Below are 16003 nucleotides of genomic sequence, written 5' to 3'. Positions count from 1 at the left end.
ATATGAAACCTGTGCAGTTTTATTTGATGATTTCTTAAATTAGATCCAGACTTTTTTCTTTCTTTTGGTTATAACTTCCAGCTAATTTGTTGATTCATAAATTATCTCTCTTTGCTTATTTGCAGTTCAGTAAACTGTGGGGTTTTTATATCAGATACCTTATATTTTCTTCTATCAATATTTGATGTTGTCTCATAGAGACAACAAGGCTTCTCTTTGGTCATTCTAATTTTCAGGGAGTATATCACATGGGTAAGGTTTAGTAACTCTTGGGCCAACCTATTCATTCTCTTTCCAGCTCTCCTTCACAACTCTCATTTCTTTTCCAGTCTTTCTACAATCACTCTCATTTCATTTATAATAACATTTTAAACTCATTTTTAAGTCTGCATCATTTAGTCTAGAAATTCTAATTAATTTTGTGGGTAAGCTATATTTGTCTTTGAGGCTTGGTGTTTTGGAGTTATTATTTCTTCTGGCTATATGTCTTAGGTATCCCTGACCTCATAATATTTCCTTACCTTTTTTTGTTATTGTACTTTTATCAGTCTTCCAGATATCTATTCTGGGTAACCCAGTATTGCTGTTCTATCTGTTAGCTCTTTCATGGTTGTTATTATCCTAGCCTCTCTGGAAGATGTCCCCCTACTCTCACATACACTCCCTGTGTTACTTTCCAGATATTTGCCAAGAAAGAAAGAGAACTGAGTTCATAATCTGCTCTGACAGTAATGAGCACTGAGTCCTTTCTCCAGGGCCCAAGCTGCTGGCCTGAGTTGGAGCTGAGTTCAAGATCAGTTCTGGGGATCCCTGCATTGCTAGACTAGCTGGCATTTCTGGGCACTGAAAAGTAGGGAAGGCTTGTTGGGAGGTTACTGTTCTCAAAGGAGCTGGTATTATTCTCATTTTATAAATGAGTAAAATAAGGCTGAAAATGAGTGATTTGTCCAGGGTCCTATTGCAAGTAAGTATCTGAGGAAGGATTTGAACTCAGTGCTTCCATGACTTCATTTAGATGTCTATGATAATATGAGACTGGGATCAAATGTCAGCTCCTTGAGATCAGGGATGGTTTCATTTTGTCTTTGCAACCCTACTACCTAACACTGAGGTAGGTGCTTACTAAATATTTATTGAACTCAATTAAATTGAGTAATTGATTGGATACAGAAGGTAAAAAATACACATACAAAATACATATGAAAAAAATACAAAAAGAGGTAGAATCAAAAACAATTCCCTTAAGATTGTGAACATTAAAGATAAGTTGAATGGTGATACCAAATAATGAGAAGCAGGTTTAGGGGAAAGATAATCTGTCATGAGCTTGTAGAATTTGCAGTAGTCATGTGGCATTCAGGTAGGGATGTACCTATTAGAGAGGTAAATGTGTGGCTCAGAGAGAAATCTAGAGACCCGCATCTTGGGGATCATTGGCATAAACTGGAAGTCGAAGCCATAGGAGTGATTTAAGATTGCCAAGAGAAGACACACAAAGAAAGCAGATCTGGGAGAAACCCTTGAGGAATACCCACATTAAAGGGTACAAAAGAGGATCAGGAGCCAATAAAAATGATAAGAGAAAGAATGGCTAAAAGCAGATGGAGGAAAGTCCAGGAAGTGAACTCAGTCCTGAGATGAAGAAGGAAAAGAGTAGGAAGGAGTGGTCAAGATTCTTAAAAGCTATAATGAGATAGGTTGAAGAGTCCTGGGTGAAAAAAAAAAAGATTATTGTTTTGGGGTTTAGTAAGTTTAGGGAGCAAGTAGGTTGTATAGTGGATAGATTGCTGGGCCTGGAGTCTGGAAGACTCATCTTCTTGATTTCAAATATGACCTCAAACATTTACTAGTTGTGTGATTCTGAGTAAGTCGCTTAATCTTGTTTTCCTCAGTTTCCTCATTTGTAAAATGAGCTAGAAAAGGAAATGGAAAATGACCCCAGTATCTTTGCCAAGAAAAGCCCAAATGGGGTCACAAAGAGTAGTATACAACTGAAAACTACCAAACTTCAACCAAAGAGACTTTTTGAAAAGCAATTTCAGTAGGGTAGTGGGGGGGGGGAAGGTGAGTCAGGGGTGTGCTGGTAAATGTTTAACAACCTACCCTAAAACAAACAAATATGTAGGCTAAACATAATTTTAAGTTTCATCTTCTGCCTTAATATTTTTCCATCACTTTCTTAAGTCAAGAAAATCAATAAAACAATAAATCAAGTCCTGATTTTAGCATTTGAAAATTTAACAATCACCTTAGAGTCAATATGAGCTGGCCCCAGAGTACCTCTGGCTCAAGCCCAATTGTAACAGATTGATGCAAGAAAGGATAGTGAGGAAGTAGAGGCTCTAGACTTATGTAATTTTTCAAGAAATCTGTAAGTAAGGGAAAGGAATAAAATTAAAGTGACACATGGAAGAAGTTAAAAATCTGAACATAGAATAATATGTATGACTGGAAAGGAGTCTCAAAAGCCAGATAATTGAACCCTTTCAAGTTTATAGATGAGAACAATGAAGTCCAAGAATGTTAAGTATTTGACCGAAGTCTAAACAAGTAGTAAACATTGGAAATAAGATTTTTGTTTTGTTTTGTTTTTTATTTTGTTTTTTAGTGAGGGAATTGGGGTTAAGTGACTTGCCCAGGGTCACACAGCTAGTAAGTGTTAAGTGTCTGAGGCCGGATTTGAACTCAAGTACTCCTGACTCCAGGGCTGGTGCTCTATCCATTGCGCCACCTAGCTGCCCCTGGAAATAAAATTTTAACCCATGTCCAATGATTGTAGGGCCCATGCTCTTTCCACCACATCACCTGGACTAAATTATCTGTGATGTGAAATTAAATGTGTGGTCACCTTATTCCTGTCCCAAGTGTAGGGAAAACTAGCTAGGGTTTATTTATAAATTAGAAGCTTTGGCACCAGTTTTGGGCATTAAGCATTTATTAGTAAAAAGAGAACAACTGTAACAGAAAGTCAAGAAAAGGCCTATCTAGCCTAGCATTCCAACATCACCGGATTCTTCCTCAGTTTCTCCACCACTAGCCTTTTCTCGAGATGAACTGAGAGAGGAAGCTTCCTCTGTGTCCCAAGGAGAGGCGGTCCTTCCACACCGCTTCAAGCTAATTGGCTAGCATCACCCAAATCCACTGGTTCACTGGACTTGAGGGAGGTCCTATATTGAGGTCAGAGTCCACAGCTTCTGAGAACATACTCTCCTGAGTATGGCAGGTGTGGCTTCAATTGAATTAACTTTAAGTGAGTTAATCAGCAAAGTCAGTCAATCTTAGTCAATCCAATCAACCCAAATCAATTCCCTCGAGCTGGGGCCTTTGAGTGTTAGCAAAGCCCATTATTTTCTGACATCTCTCTGAAGTCCTTTCCGCCTCTATTTTTATTTATCTTTAATTTGTTTTTTGTTGGCAATGAGGGTTAAGTGACTTGCCCAAGGTCACGCAGCTAGTAACTGTCAAGTGTCTGAGGCCACATTTGAAAAAAGATGAAATAGAGAAAGGTAAGCTAGGAAAGTAGCAAAGCAGAAAAAGTACTGAATCTGGAGTCAAGAAACTTGGGTCCCAATCCAGGTTCAGCCATTAACTGTTTGTTACACAACTTCAGGCAAATCTTTAACTTTTTTAGTCATTATTTTCCTCCTCTGAGAAATCAAGCTGGATAATTTCTAAGGTTTCTTCCTGCTCTAAGCATCTATAGAAAAAATAATCTATGCCATTGCTTCGCATGACAGAATACAAATAAGTAATGCAAATATGTGACATCAATTTCAGAACTTTTTTTTTAACTAAAGAGCATTTATTATACTCTCTACCAAGTCTTTGGGTTTTGAAGACAACTAAATTCTGGAAAACCCTCACACAGAAGGGTAAGTACAGTGGACATTATGAAGCAGATATGAACAGCAGGAAAAATTATAACCAAGTACTAACTGACCGAAGAGAAATTTTCAGCTACTTCTTAGTAAAAAAGAAAGTAGGGAGGCACAGGGGCTTCAGATTGAACAAGACAAAAGTCTCCTAATACATTTGACCTTGGCTAGATTGTAACAAAATGGAAACAGGACTTCTATAATAGAAAGCTCCCCACTAGAGAATGCTGTACACACCTGTCTTCCAAGCCCTCCCCCTATCCCCCCAAGGCTGCCACTTGGATTATTTGCCAGCTTGTTGGGCCTGCCAACAGAGAAGCACAGAGATCTTCTCTTTGATCCCATCTTTGTTGTAGGGTTGATATGTCTGAGTGTCCATGTGGTACACAAGGCAGCTAAGATCTGCCAGGTCATCAATGAAATCAAACAACTGACTGATGTCATATGTGATGGAGGGACTGTTGGGATTCATTCTCTTCAGATATTCCTCATACATTTTACAAATTCCAGTGCATTCATTTACTGATTCATAATTGGCATAAGTTTAGCCTTCTGGCCCCTTGGTAGGTTGTACCAACAAAATAGTATGAGACTTTATTCCAAATATAAATCACTCCCTCCATTACTCAACAAGTCATCCCTTGTAACATTGTGCCAAGCTCCGCCATTGTTGCCACCACAGCCACTGCACACGAGCTGACAATTTCAGAACTTCTGTGATCATTCTATCACAATGACCAAGTATCGGTCAGGACTCTTCAATACTATTGAATGACTTGGAAAGATTTATACACCCAAGTGTTTAAATTAAATTCCAGAAGGAGGATCTAGCCCATTTTGTACTGTATGAAACTTTCCTGATCACAATCAAAGGTTACCGAAGTCGGCAGACCCAAAGCTAATATTTTCAGGGGACACAGTATAGTTCACTTGCCTTGAATTTCCAGTTTGACCCACACTCTCCCCTCCAAGAAAGAAATCATTTCATTTCAGGGCAATTCAGACAGAATCCAGCATTGAAGCTTCACTTGCTCCTGTTTCAAGTGCATTTACAAAGCCAGGGATTTGTTTCATTTCCATACTTGTGTGCCTGTGTTTTCCAATGAGGTCTTTCATTTCAACCAGCATGCTAAGCATGTACAAATTTGGTGTCAAGCACTTCTGCCCCTATTTTGAGGCTTCTCACACAAAGCAAGCCCTGCTTCACTCTCCTCAGTGTAGAGGCTTAGGACTGTTGAGAAGGAATTATGGATATGCAATGCCCAGCAACCCGGAAAGTCACTCCCTGGGAGTCTTGACTAATGACTTTCAGCAACACCATTGATCAAGCAGAGATTCCAACTCTGGGAAAGCAATCTTCAGGAAAACAACATTGTTTTAAGAAATAGCTCTGCTTGTGCTGTTCCCCTGTTAAGATCCTGAACTAAAAAGACAATCTCCCCCAACTACTGAGAAATGAATGAAGTCATCCTGAAGCTTCTCTTTGTGTCAGATTTCCTTCTCTGAGAAAACAACATGCCAGTCCATGCTCACAAATAACCAATTAAAAGCACGTCAGAAGATCTTACCTCCTTTGCAGAAGTTGGGGACTGTGGCTGTGAAACATTGCATATATTGTCAGACTCCATTGATCTTTGATTAGTTTTGATGGAATGCTTTTCCCCTCTCTATTTTTTTAATCTTTTGATACAAGGGATGGATTGTTGAGTAGGGGACAAAGAAGGGATTTATTCTAAAATTAAGGAAATGTTAAATAAAAAAAGGATACATATATTTTGTAGGTGAAAGACCACAATGACCAAGAATTGATCAGGGCTCTTCAATACTATTTAGTGATTTGTGTAAAGAATTAATTGTTATTTGATGTTTTTATGACTCAGTGAGCACTGGCCTGGGGCTCCACAAACTGCACAGTGCTCCAACCACTGGTTGTAGCCTTTGCCAGGGCTCTGGCACCTCACGTCATCACTACTCACCGATGCCTACATGGGCCTGGCAAAATTATAATGATTGAAAGCCTAGTGAGGGCAGTCATGTGACTGTCAGAGTGGCCATCCCATTGGCTGGGACTGTGTGGGGTGTTTCTAGGTTTGGGGGAGGAGAATTGGGCATTCTAGGTGGAAGCTGGAAAGCGACAGGCTTTCTGCTGTGTATTTTCAGCTGATTCCTGGTCGGTGGTATTTTTCAGGTATTATAATTTCCCTTTCCCCATTTTTATTTCCTTTCCCTTGATCCTACTGATCCTGTTTGTGTTTGTTTTTTTAAGTTTGTTCTTGTTAAAATGATTCTTGTTCTGTTTTGAGGGAGGCTGCGGGTTTCCTTCCTTGCCCCAATATTGCAGCGAGCTGCTTAACTAGCACTCCCTGATTAAAAATTGGTCCCCACGTTTGGAAAGGTCAAATAGATAGATAGATTGTGTCCATCCTTGGCACACATAGTGATATGGCTCCACATCAGAATCTGATATGATTTTAGCAGTGGAAATGACATTGAAGAAGTTATTACCATCTGCTTTGCTGTTGTACCCTAGGACCAAGGGACTTTTCCATCTGGCTTGCAGCTAAAAAATTCCATTTGTTTTCTCCCCTATTAGACTGTGAGCTCTTTGAGAACAGGAATTATCTTATTTCTCTATTTGTATGCCCAATGCTAAAGTCACAGTTCTTTGCTAAGAGAAAGAAATGCTTAATTAAATGCTTCATTGTTTATCTTATAAATAGAAATTATATTGGTCATAAAGATAGATATATAGTTTTGGGTTGTTGTTTGGCCTTCGTTCTCAAAGAGGACCATGACATCAGGAGTTGGTGTCACGACTTGCACTGAATTGGATTTAAGTGAGGAAGGGCTATGCAAAGTCACCAGCCTCACTCACTCTCTCCTCCAGAACCATCTTGGTCCTGTGGCAAGATATACATCAGGACGACTAGAGATGGTCCCAGATGCTTAAGGCAATTGGGGTTGAATGACTTGCCCAAGGTCACACAGCTACTAAGTGTCTGAGGTGATTTTTGAACTCTGGTCTTCTTGACTCCAGGGCCAATGCTTTATCCACTGTGCCACCCAGCTGCCCCTTAGATATGGCTATAGATGTAGATTCAGATGCAGGTGTTAAAGATATAGATTATTGGAGCAAAAGGGACCTGATATGCTTTGGAGACACTGGAAGCAGGAGAAGAGCAGTGTAGTCGGAAATTACCTATTTTTCAAAATGAGGAAAAGGGGGGAGGGGGGACAATTTTCACTCAACAAATATTTATTAAGTACCTACTATCTTCCAGGCACTGTGCTGAGGACCAGAGAAATAAAAAGAAATGCAAAACAGTGCTTGTGCTTGAGGACCTTTCATTATATTGAGGGAGCCAAAATGTATGAGTACAGAAGAAGACAGAAAATAGATAACAAGGTTACCTCTAAGGGGAAGGTTCTGGGAGCTAGAGATAGTGGGAAAGGTCTAAATCTTCAAGGAAACCAGGGATTCAGAGAGGGAAAGGAAACGAGGTAGCTCACCCCTGTGTCCATCCCAAAACTCAGGTTCTTATATCATCTTTTACATTCCTGATCAATTTCTCCTGGAACAGAACACAGGAGAGATCTCACAAATCCATGATTCATATGTGCTCCAATGGATAAAATATGACCTCACTATCATACTAATTCATTCCATACTTAGACAATCTCTATGTCCACTCTCTATGCTCATATCTTTAACCCTCTCTGATCACTCCTGAAAGACTCAATTTCTCTCCACACCCAGAATCCCTTTGAAATGACTCCTGCTTTCATGCTTTTCCAAATGCTCTGGCAAAGAACCCAAGCTCAGTCCCCACAATAGCACGCACTAATCAAGCTACCTATACAACCAACTGTCCCTATCATGTTCTAAGCTCATTCAAATGGATACACCCTACACTTGTACCGAAGTACCACTACTAGGTCTATATCCCAAAGAGATCATAAAAAACAGGAAAGGACCCACATGTGCAAAATAAAATTATAGCAGAAAGATTGCCAGAATTTACCTCAGTTCCCTTACCACTTTCTTTACTGATATCAGGACATACTAGTGTGAGAAGGTGAAGGGAAGGGAAATAAGCATAAAGCACCTACTATGTGCCAGGCAATGTGCTAAGCACTTTTTTACAAATATTATCTCAATCATTCCTCACAACAATCTTACAAGGTAGATGCTATTATTATCTTCACTTTACTGTTGAGGAAACTGAGGCAAATAGAGGTTAAATGACCTGCCTGGGGTCACACAGATAGTAAATATTTAAGACTGAATTTGAATTTAGGACTTCCTGACTCCAAGTCCAATGCTCTAACCACTATGCTACCAGCTGCTTCTAAGTATGAGAGGGACTATGGTTAGGCATACCCTTTAGCAAAACAAATGAGTACATGTTTCAGCAAAAGTAACAAGAGAATAGATTTAATCATTCCTTCCCTTATGGGGATCAAAAGACCAGTCAGAAGGCTCTGACAAGGGGCCAGAGTATGTGCCCATCTACTTAGAGCCAGAGGTCATGTTCCATGGACTCACTCTATTATACCAGCAACTACAGTTCTGTCCTTCCTCAACCACTCCACTAATCAAATTTAGAACCAGGAGACCTGTGTTCAAATTCAGTCACTAACATTTACTAGTGGTATGACCTTGCATAAATCCACTTTACCTTTCTTAAGTTGTTTCTTTACCTATACAATGAGGACAATTGCACTTATAAATAGCTCCTATGCAATATTGCTGAAAGAAAAGCCCTTTATAAACTTGTAAAGGTCATTTATGAAAGTGGAAATAGGCCATTGTAATTGTTGTTCTCACACATGGATCCAGGCCTCTCTTAACCCTGACAAATACTTTCTGCTTCGCCAACTAATATGTAAAGAGCTTGTGACTTAGCCTTTGATCTGGTGTCAAATTAATATCCCTGGGTCCTTATTTTCAACATTGTGACCGGAGTCAAGACTTTGTGACAGACACAGGAGGTTAATCAGGGCAGGGCCAGGTCTCTGAGCTGCTGGGTTCCTCTAGGATCAGCAGAGGGCAGTGGTGACTTGGCTGGGTGGTTGAGAAGCTCTGCTTGCTGCTTAGGAAGGTCCACTGAGGTGGGGAAAACCAATAAAGAGAAGACAAATGCTAGGACAATCTCATTAAATAAGGGAACACGGGGTGTGAAACACCAGGTCAGCAGGATGGGTTAGAATGCAGCTAGGATGCAAGCCAAAAGGTTGAAGAAACAGAAGGGTTTGCTGAGTACTGAGTCACCAAATGGGGGAAGGAAAGGAAGCAGCATTTATGAAGTGCCTACTTAGCACTTGGCTAAGTGCTTTTACAAATGTCATCTAATTTGATCCTCATAACAACTTGGGAGGTAGGTGCTATTATGATCCCCATGTTATAAAGAAACTAAGGCAGACAGAGGTAAAGTAACTTGCTCAGGATCAGACACCTAATAAATGTCCAGGACCAGATTTTAACTTAAGTCTTCCTTTCTCCAGACCCGAGACTCTATCCACTGCACTACCTGGCTATTTCTAAGCTAGGTGATAACCAGCTGGACCACAAATCAAAAAGCTGGATCAGTGTTGGAATTAATATAGAGACAGGATGCAAATGAGCATTGAGGTGGCAAAGGCAGAGGTCCATTGAACGCTGATGGGCCTTCTATGGGAACTGGTATCTTCAAGTACCTTTGGCAGCCAGGCGGTGCATTGGATAGAGAGCTGGACCTGGATTCCAGAAGACCTGAGTTCAAACCTAGATTCAGAGAATTCTTAACTCTGTGATCCTGAGCAAGTCACTTAACTGCTGTCGGCCTCACTTTTCTCATCTGTAAATTGGGGATAATAATAGCACCTAATTCCTAAGACTGCTTTGAGGATAAAATGAGATACTTGCAAAGTGTTTTGCAAACCTCAAGGCACTATATAAATGTTTTATAAATAAACTATCTCAATTCAGACAAGAACCAGTTTCCTGATTTAGCTAATCTTGTCCAACTAAGATCTACATTCCTCTCCAAATATCTTCCGCCTAAGTGGATTTGGAATCCCTTATATATTCCAGACCACTTATATCCCTGACTACCTAGATTCCTAAAATGAGCTTTTTCTGAACCTCTAATAACCACAAAATCCTTTATTTCTAGTTTATCAATCATGTCTCTATCTACTTCATATCAATAATATCTATCTATCCATCTGTTTATCATATCAATCATAGCCCTAACTACTGCTTGGCTTTCCCTTACCCACACTTCCTAGATATCTTCAGCCTTACAAGTACCTTCATTGCCCCCACCAAATGCCCTGTTTTTTGGCTCCCCTTCATCGTCATCTTCCCTAATTAGAATGTACACTCTTTTAGGACAGGGTCTGTCTTGCTTGTTTGTATTTGCTTGCCCATCCCTTAACACAGTGTCTGCCACAAAGTAAAGGTTTAATAAATTATTTATCTATTCTCTCTCTCTCTCTCTCTCTCTCTCTCTCTCTCTCTCTCTCTCTCTCTCTCTCTCTCTCTCTCTCTCTCTCCTGCCCCCATCTATGTGAATAACATTCACCTCATCGTATTCAGATAAAAGCTTGATTGTCAAATGGATTTTTGTTTTGTTTCCAGGAAATTAGCAAAACAGTAAAATATCAGTATAAAGGTCACCAAAAGATGCTAGGTTAGGCAAATTCATATTCTTATCTTGATCATGGGCTTGTATGTGCACGCATATTCCCTGACGACAGCAAAGAGATTTGAGTTTTCAAATAAAGAGCTGCTTTGAAAATGAATACTTCAGACAGGCAAGACTGTAAGTTTCTGATAAGTTGCTAATCTACGTGAGTGCAGCACATTTTCAGATCAGGAGTTCTTTAAACTTCTGAGATCTCAAGTTGGGATACATCAACCAACCAATAAACACTTATTAAACATTTAATTGTGCCAAGCATTGTGCAAAGCTCTGGATTTACAATAAAAGGCAAAACACTCCAGGAAGGACCTGCCCTCCGTGATTTGCATCCTAATAGGGGAGACAACACGTAAATTAACAAGTACAGAGAAGAAATTTGCAGAAAGATAATTTTACAGAAGGATACTGACATGGCTGAGAGGACCATGAAAGGCCTCCTGCTGAATGTGGCATTTTAACTGAGTCTTGAAGGAAGCCAAGGATGTCATGGGGCAGAGGTAAAGAGGGAGAACATTCCAGGAGAAAGAGAGAGAGAGAGAGAGAGAGAGAGAGAGAGAGAGAGAGAGAGAGAGAGAGAGAGAGAGAGAGAGAGAGAGAGAGAGAATGCAATGATGTGAGGATAGGAAATATAGTGTTGTGTTCTAGGAGTAGCATGTTGGCCAGTATTGGTACATTATAAAGAGTGTAGAGGAGAGTACAATTGAAGAAGATTAGAAATGTAGGAGGGGGCCAGGTTACAAAGAGCCTTACCTGTCAATTTATCATAGTGTAAATACATAAGCCAACTTTCTTAATTGGCTATTTGAGGTTCCAGGGTTTTTTTTTTCCCCTTGGAAGGGAAATGAGTAGTATGAGAGTTGATAAAAACTGCATCTTGTAACAATGGAACAAGGGAAGGAAAGGGGAACAATGAGAGAGGTCAACTGATAGTGAAGCTGCTTTCACTCAAGGCCAATCCTCTAACCCCTAAAAGCACCAAGGAGCAGAGAGACCTGTCATAGGCTAGGCTGGCAACAGCAGGACGGAGGCAGCAATAAAATATTTCCTCATCTAGCAAAGTGCATTAAATGAGCGTCACACCTGCTGTTGGGCATCTCTGGCTTTGTACATCGTCCAATGTTTTCCCAATAATCAGAAACAAACTGGGGGAGGGGAAAGGATCAGAAAGGAGGGAGACTGCCCCCGACTGCCCCAGGAATAGGCAAACATTGCCAGCAACATGTTCCTTTCAGCTGATGATGGCACCAGACAGCCCGTACAGCCATCCTGGCTCTAATCAGACACTGGCTCATTCATCAAGAACATACCGCAAGATTTCAATCCTTTGCCAAAACCACTTATGGCCCACAGGACAGTGGCTTATGGCAGACTTTATCGAGACTGCCCACAGAGTGCTATGTAGGAGATTTCCAGAAAAGAGCAGAAATGAAGAGAGGAGCTGGCTGGCCTGGAAATAGCAGACGGCAAGATGAGCCCATCTATCTCTCCAGTTGCCTCTTTATTTAATGTTCAGCTGTGATCCTTGCTCATCCTCAGATGCGAAGATCAGAGGAGATGATGATTGTATTTCCAATTAGAACAAATAGTAGCTCTCTTCAGCAGTCTCATTAATCCTTTCAGGCACATTTGTATTGTGTTACTTACTCTGTAGCCTAATGAGGCAGAAAAGAAGAGCTCTTTCCTTTTCCTCTCTCTAAATACAGGTCCAAATAATTCCTTCTCCTGCAAGAGACCAAGATTAATTTGCAGCCAAGATTGCAGCTGGAGAAATATTTGCCTCCTTATAGAATAGAATTGAGCCTGCATATCCAAGATCACGAAGCTATCATCCCATGTGTTGTTTTTGGCAGTTTCAGCCTCAGAAGGGTTGATTTCCCTGCAAAGAAAAAAAAAACTGATTTTGCCTGTGCTGCCTTCCAGGTGTGTGCCTAGTGTGGACCAGGGTAGGTCATAGACTATCTACTCTTTATTCAACATGGTATAGTAGAAAGGGATTTGGCCTTGGAATAAGCAACACTTGGGTTCAAGTGCTCCTCTGATAAGTGCTGAATGTGTTACCAGACAAGTGGTTCAACCTTTTAGTGCCCCCCTGGGCAATTTTCCCATTGTACAGAGGTGAATAGAATTTCTACACTTGGAGTTTCCTCAAGCAATATAATCACAAGTCTAGATTTTAAAAATAAGGATAGGAGGGGCGGCTAGGTGGCGCAGTGGATAAAGCACCGGCCCTGGATTCAGGAGCACCTGAGTTCAAATTTGGCCTCAGACACTTGACACTTACTAGCTGTGTGACCCTGGGCAAGTCACTTAACCCCCATTGCCCTGCCAAAAAACAAACAAACAAAAAAATAAGGTTAGGAATTGGACCTAATTGATATGGAGATCTGCAGTAAGAAACACCTTCTACCAGTGCCGGTTGGTGCTTTTCCTGCAAATTCTACTTTTATATCATTGCATAGAGCACTGAAAAGTTGTGATTTGCTCAGGGTCACAAAGTCATCCTGTATCAGATCTTTCTATAGTTGTCTATACATTACATCATGCTGCCTCCATTTCAAATAAAATAAAAATCAGTCAGTAAGCATTTATAAATGTGCTAAGCACTGTGTTAAATGCTGGAGATACAAGGAAAGGCAAAAGACATTCTCTGTTCTCAAGCAGCTCATGGTCGAATGGGGACAACGTGCAAACAGGTACAAATAAGCTATATAGAAAATAAATAGGTGTAACTAGGGGGGACAGTGGGTAAAGGAGCAGCCCTGGATTCAGGAGGACCTGAGTTCAAATCCAGCCTCAGACATTTGACACTTACCAGCTGTGTGACCCTGGGCAAGTCACTTAACCCTCATTTCCCCACCAAGAAAGGAAAGGAAAGGAAAAGGAAAAGGAAAAGGAAAAGGAAAAGGAAAAGGAAAAGGAAAGAAACAGAATATAATCAACAGAGGGAAGGCATTAGAATTAAGAGGAATTGGGAAAGACTTCCTGTAGTAGAAGGTGAGGTTTTAGCTAGAACTTGAAGCCAGGGAAGCCAAGAAGTGATGAGGAGGGGGCCAGAAAATATCGCAGACATGGGAAACAGCCAGTGAAAATGAAAACACCTCAGGACAGCTAGGTGGCACAGTGGATAAAGCACCAGCCCTGGATTCAGGAGCACCTGAGTTCAAATCTGGCCCCAGACACTTGACACCTACTAGCTGTGTGACCCTGAGCAAGTCACTTAACCCCAATTGCCTCACTAAAAAAAAAGAAAGAAAAGAAAATGAAAAAAACCTCTAAATATACACTACATAGAAAGACATAACCTTTGGAATATTTTGAATGATGGATTTGGAATCATATAAACTGGGTCTAAATCTCAGCTCTACTCTTTGCTACTATGTGACTTTGGGTGAATCACTTTACATTTTAAGTTAGTGGATTTCAATTACTAAATCTATAAATTGAAATGGTTGGACTAGATTATTTTAAGGTCTTCTCTGATTCATTATCCTATGTTCATAAATACTGTGGTTACTTCCGTTATACCAGATTACAACCTCCCCTTTTTATTTGTTTTGTAGGTTGCTATGGTCAAATTTCATCACCTGATGGTCACCTCTATGGTGGTAATGCTTATCTGAATTCAGTCACTCTTGCCTTTGGGTGACAGGTGCATACTAAAATTGGGCCTAAACTAGAAAATTTTTCTTCTTCTTCTTTTTTTTTTTTTTTTACCTTGCTGGAATCCACTAGAATTTGTGCTCTTCTAGCACAGGAAAAGAAACCCAGAATCATCTCCATGTCATGAGGAGCCTTTGCAGGAAAAATTTAAAGGAAAGAAAGCTCTAAGTCATGATCACAAATCTTTCCTCACTAATTCTCTGCTCTTCCCTTAACAGCTTTACAATTTACTTTAACCCTAATCTCACACAAAGATTCTGATAAAAATGATAAACTTTAGAACTCATACTGAATATTAACTTGGTATCTGAACTTCTAGTTTGCTTCTTTCCCTATGGAAAACTCCTCTGATTACTACTTCTCAAAAATTCAAAGGGAATATGTTACTTTCCCTTTCTAAAATTCTCCTTCAGCTAAAAAAAGGTTCCTGCCCTTCCTTGTGGTTTCTTGCTACAGGATCTTTTTGCTTCTCACATGGAAAAGAAGAAGAAGAAAAAAAAGAAAGTGGTAACAAACAGTGTTTATTACTGGGAACCATAAAATTGTCTATCTCATGCAAGATATAGATAGATGAAGAGATAGATAAGTAGACATTCAGACACATAGTTGGTCAGACAGAGATAGATAAGTAGATATGGAATAGAAATATATAAGACCAAGAACAATTTCTCAATGTATACAAATGAAAGCTATGAACAAAAGACATGAACAAAAAGTTTTTGAACAAATTGCAAACTATTAATCACTGTGTGACAGATTGCTCAAAATCATAAATAATAATAGAAATGCAAATTGAAATAGCTCTGAAGTTTCTCATCATGCCCTACAAATTGGCAAAGATGACAAAAAATGAGAATAATCAATGTTGAAAAGACTGGAAAGACAGACACATTAATATTCTGTTGGTGGAGATGGGAAGTAATCTAACCATTCTGAAGAGTGATTTGGAAACGTATTTTTTTAAAAGGACTAAAATGTCTCGATATTTGACCCAGAGTTCTCACTAGTAGGCAAACACCCCAAGGAGGTGACAGACAGAAAGAAAAGTCCCTTATAAATTAAAATATTTATAGCAATACTCTTTATAGTAGCAGTGAACCAGAATCAAAAGAGATACCCATTGAGTAGGGAGTAACTAAACAAATTGTGGTACATGGATGTAATAGAGGTTTATTGTGCCATAAGAAATTATTACTATGAAGAATTCAGAGAAACAAGATAAGGTTTATATTAACTGATATAGAGTGAAATAAGTAGAACCAGGAAAACAATATACATTTCCACCAGCTTCAACAGAAAGAATGATAACAATGTAAGGAGTTTTGCAATCTTCTATTTCAATAATTATGGAGACTTCTTGAGGGGATCAACGAATGGGATGTATGAACTAGGTAAAAACAGCCTAGTCACAATCATCAAATCAATCTAAAAGGCATTAGACTACATGCAAGAAACCTGGTTAATTAAGCAGGGGGAAGAAACAGAGTTTGTGGGCCATTGGATGAAATGGAATGATACAGGAAATATTTGGGATTAGAAAAGGAAACTCAATCACTCTCTGTGGCTTTTATTTTTATATAGTAGCAAGTTCATTCAGAACCTGAGCTTTCAATTGTCTGGTGGCCTAGAATAGAGAGTACTTTCAGCCCAGTCCCTAAGAAGGAATTTCTTGGTAAATGGGTGAGGAGGAGAGCATCTGTCTTCTTTTTGCTCCCTCAACCGGAGGAGGACTTTGCAAACTTGACAAGGTTGGAGTATTTTTTCCTTCTCACTGGTAGCCTA

General features: G+C 39.8%; 1 pseudogene; it reads right to left on the bottom strand.

Moving 5' to 3' along the window:
- Window positions 1-4158: 4158 nt before the first annotated feature.
- Window positions 4159-11671, bottom strand: LOC122746337 (annotated as a pseudogene).
- Between the last annotated feature and the right edge of the window lie 4332 nt (window positions 11672-16003).

The sequence above is a fragment of the Dromiciops gliroides genome, chromosome 1 (genome assembly GCF_019393635.1).
Source record: "Dromiciops gliroides isolate mDroGli1 chromosome 1, mDroGli1.pri, whole genome shotgun sequence".
Taxonomy (NCBI): domain Eukaryota; kingdom Metazoa; phylum Chordata; class Mammalia; order Microbiotheria; family Microbiotheriidae; genus Dromiciops; species Dromiciops gliroides.
This window is presented reverse-complemented; position numbering and strand designations above follow the sequence as displayed.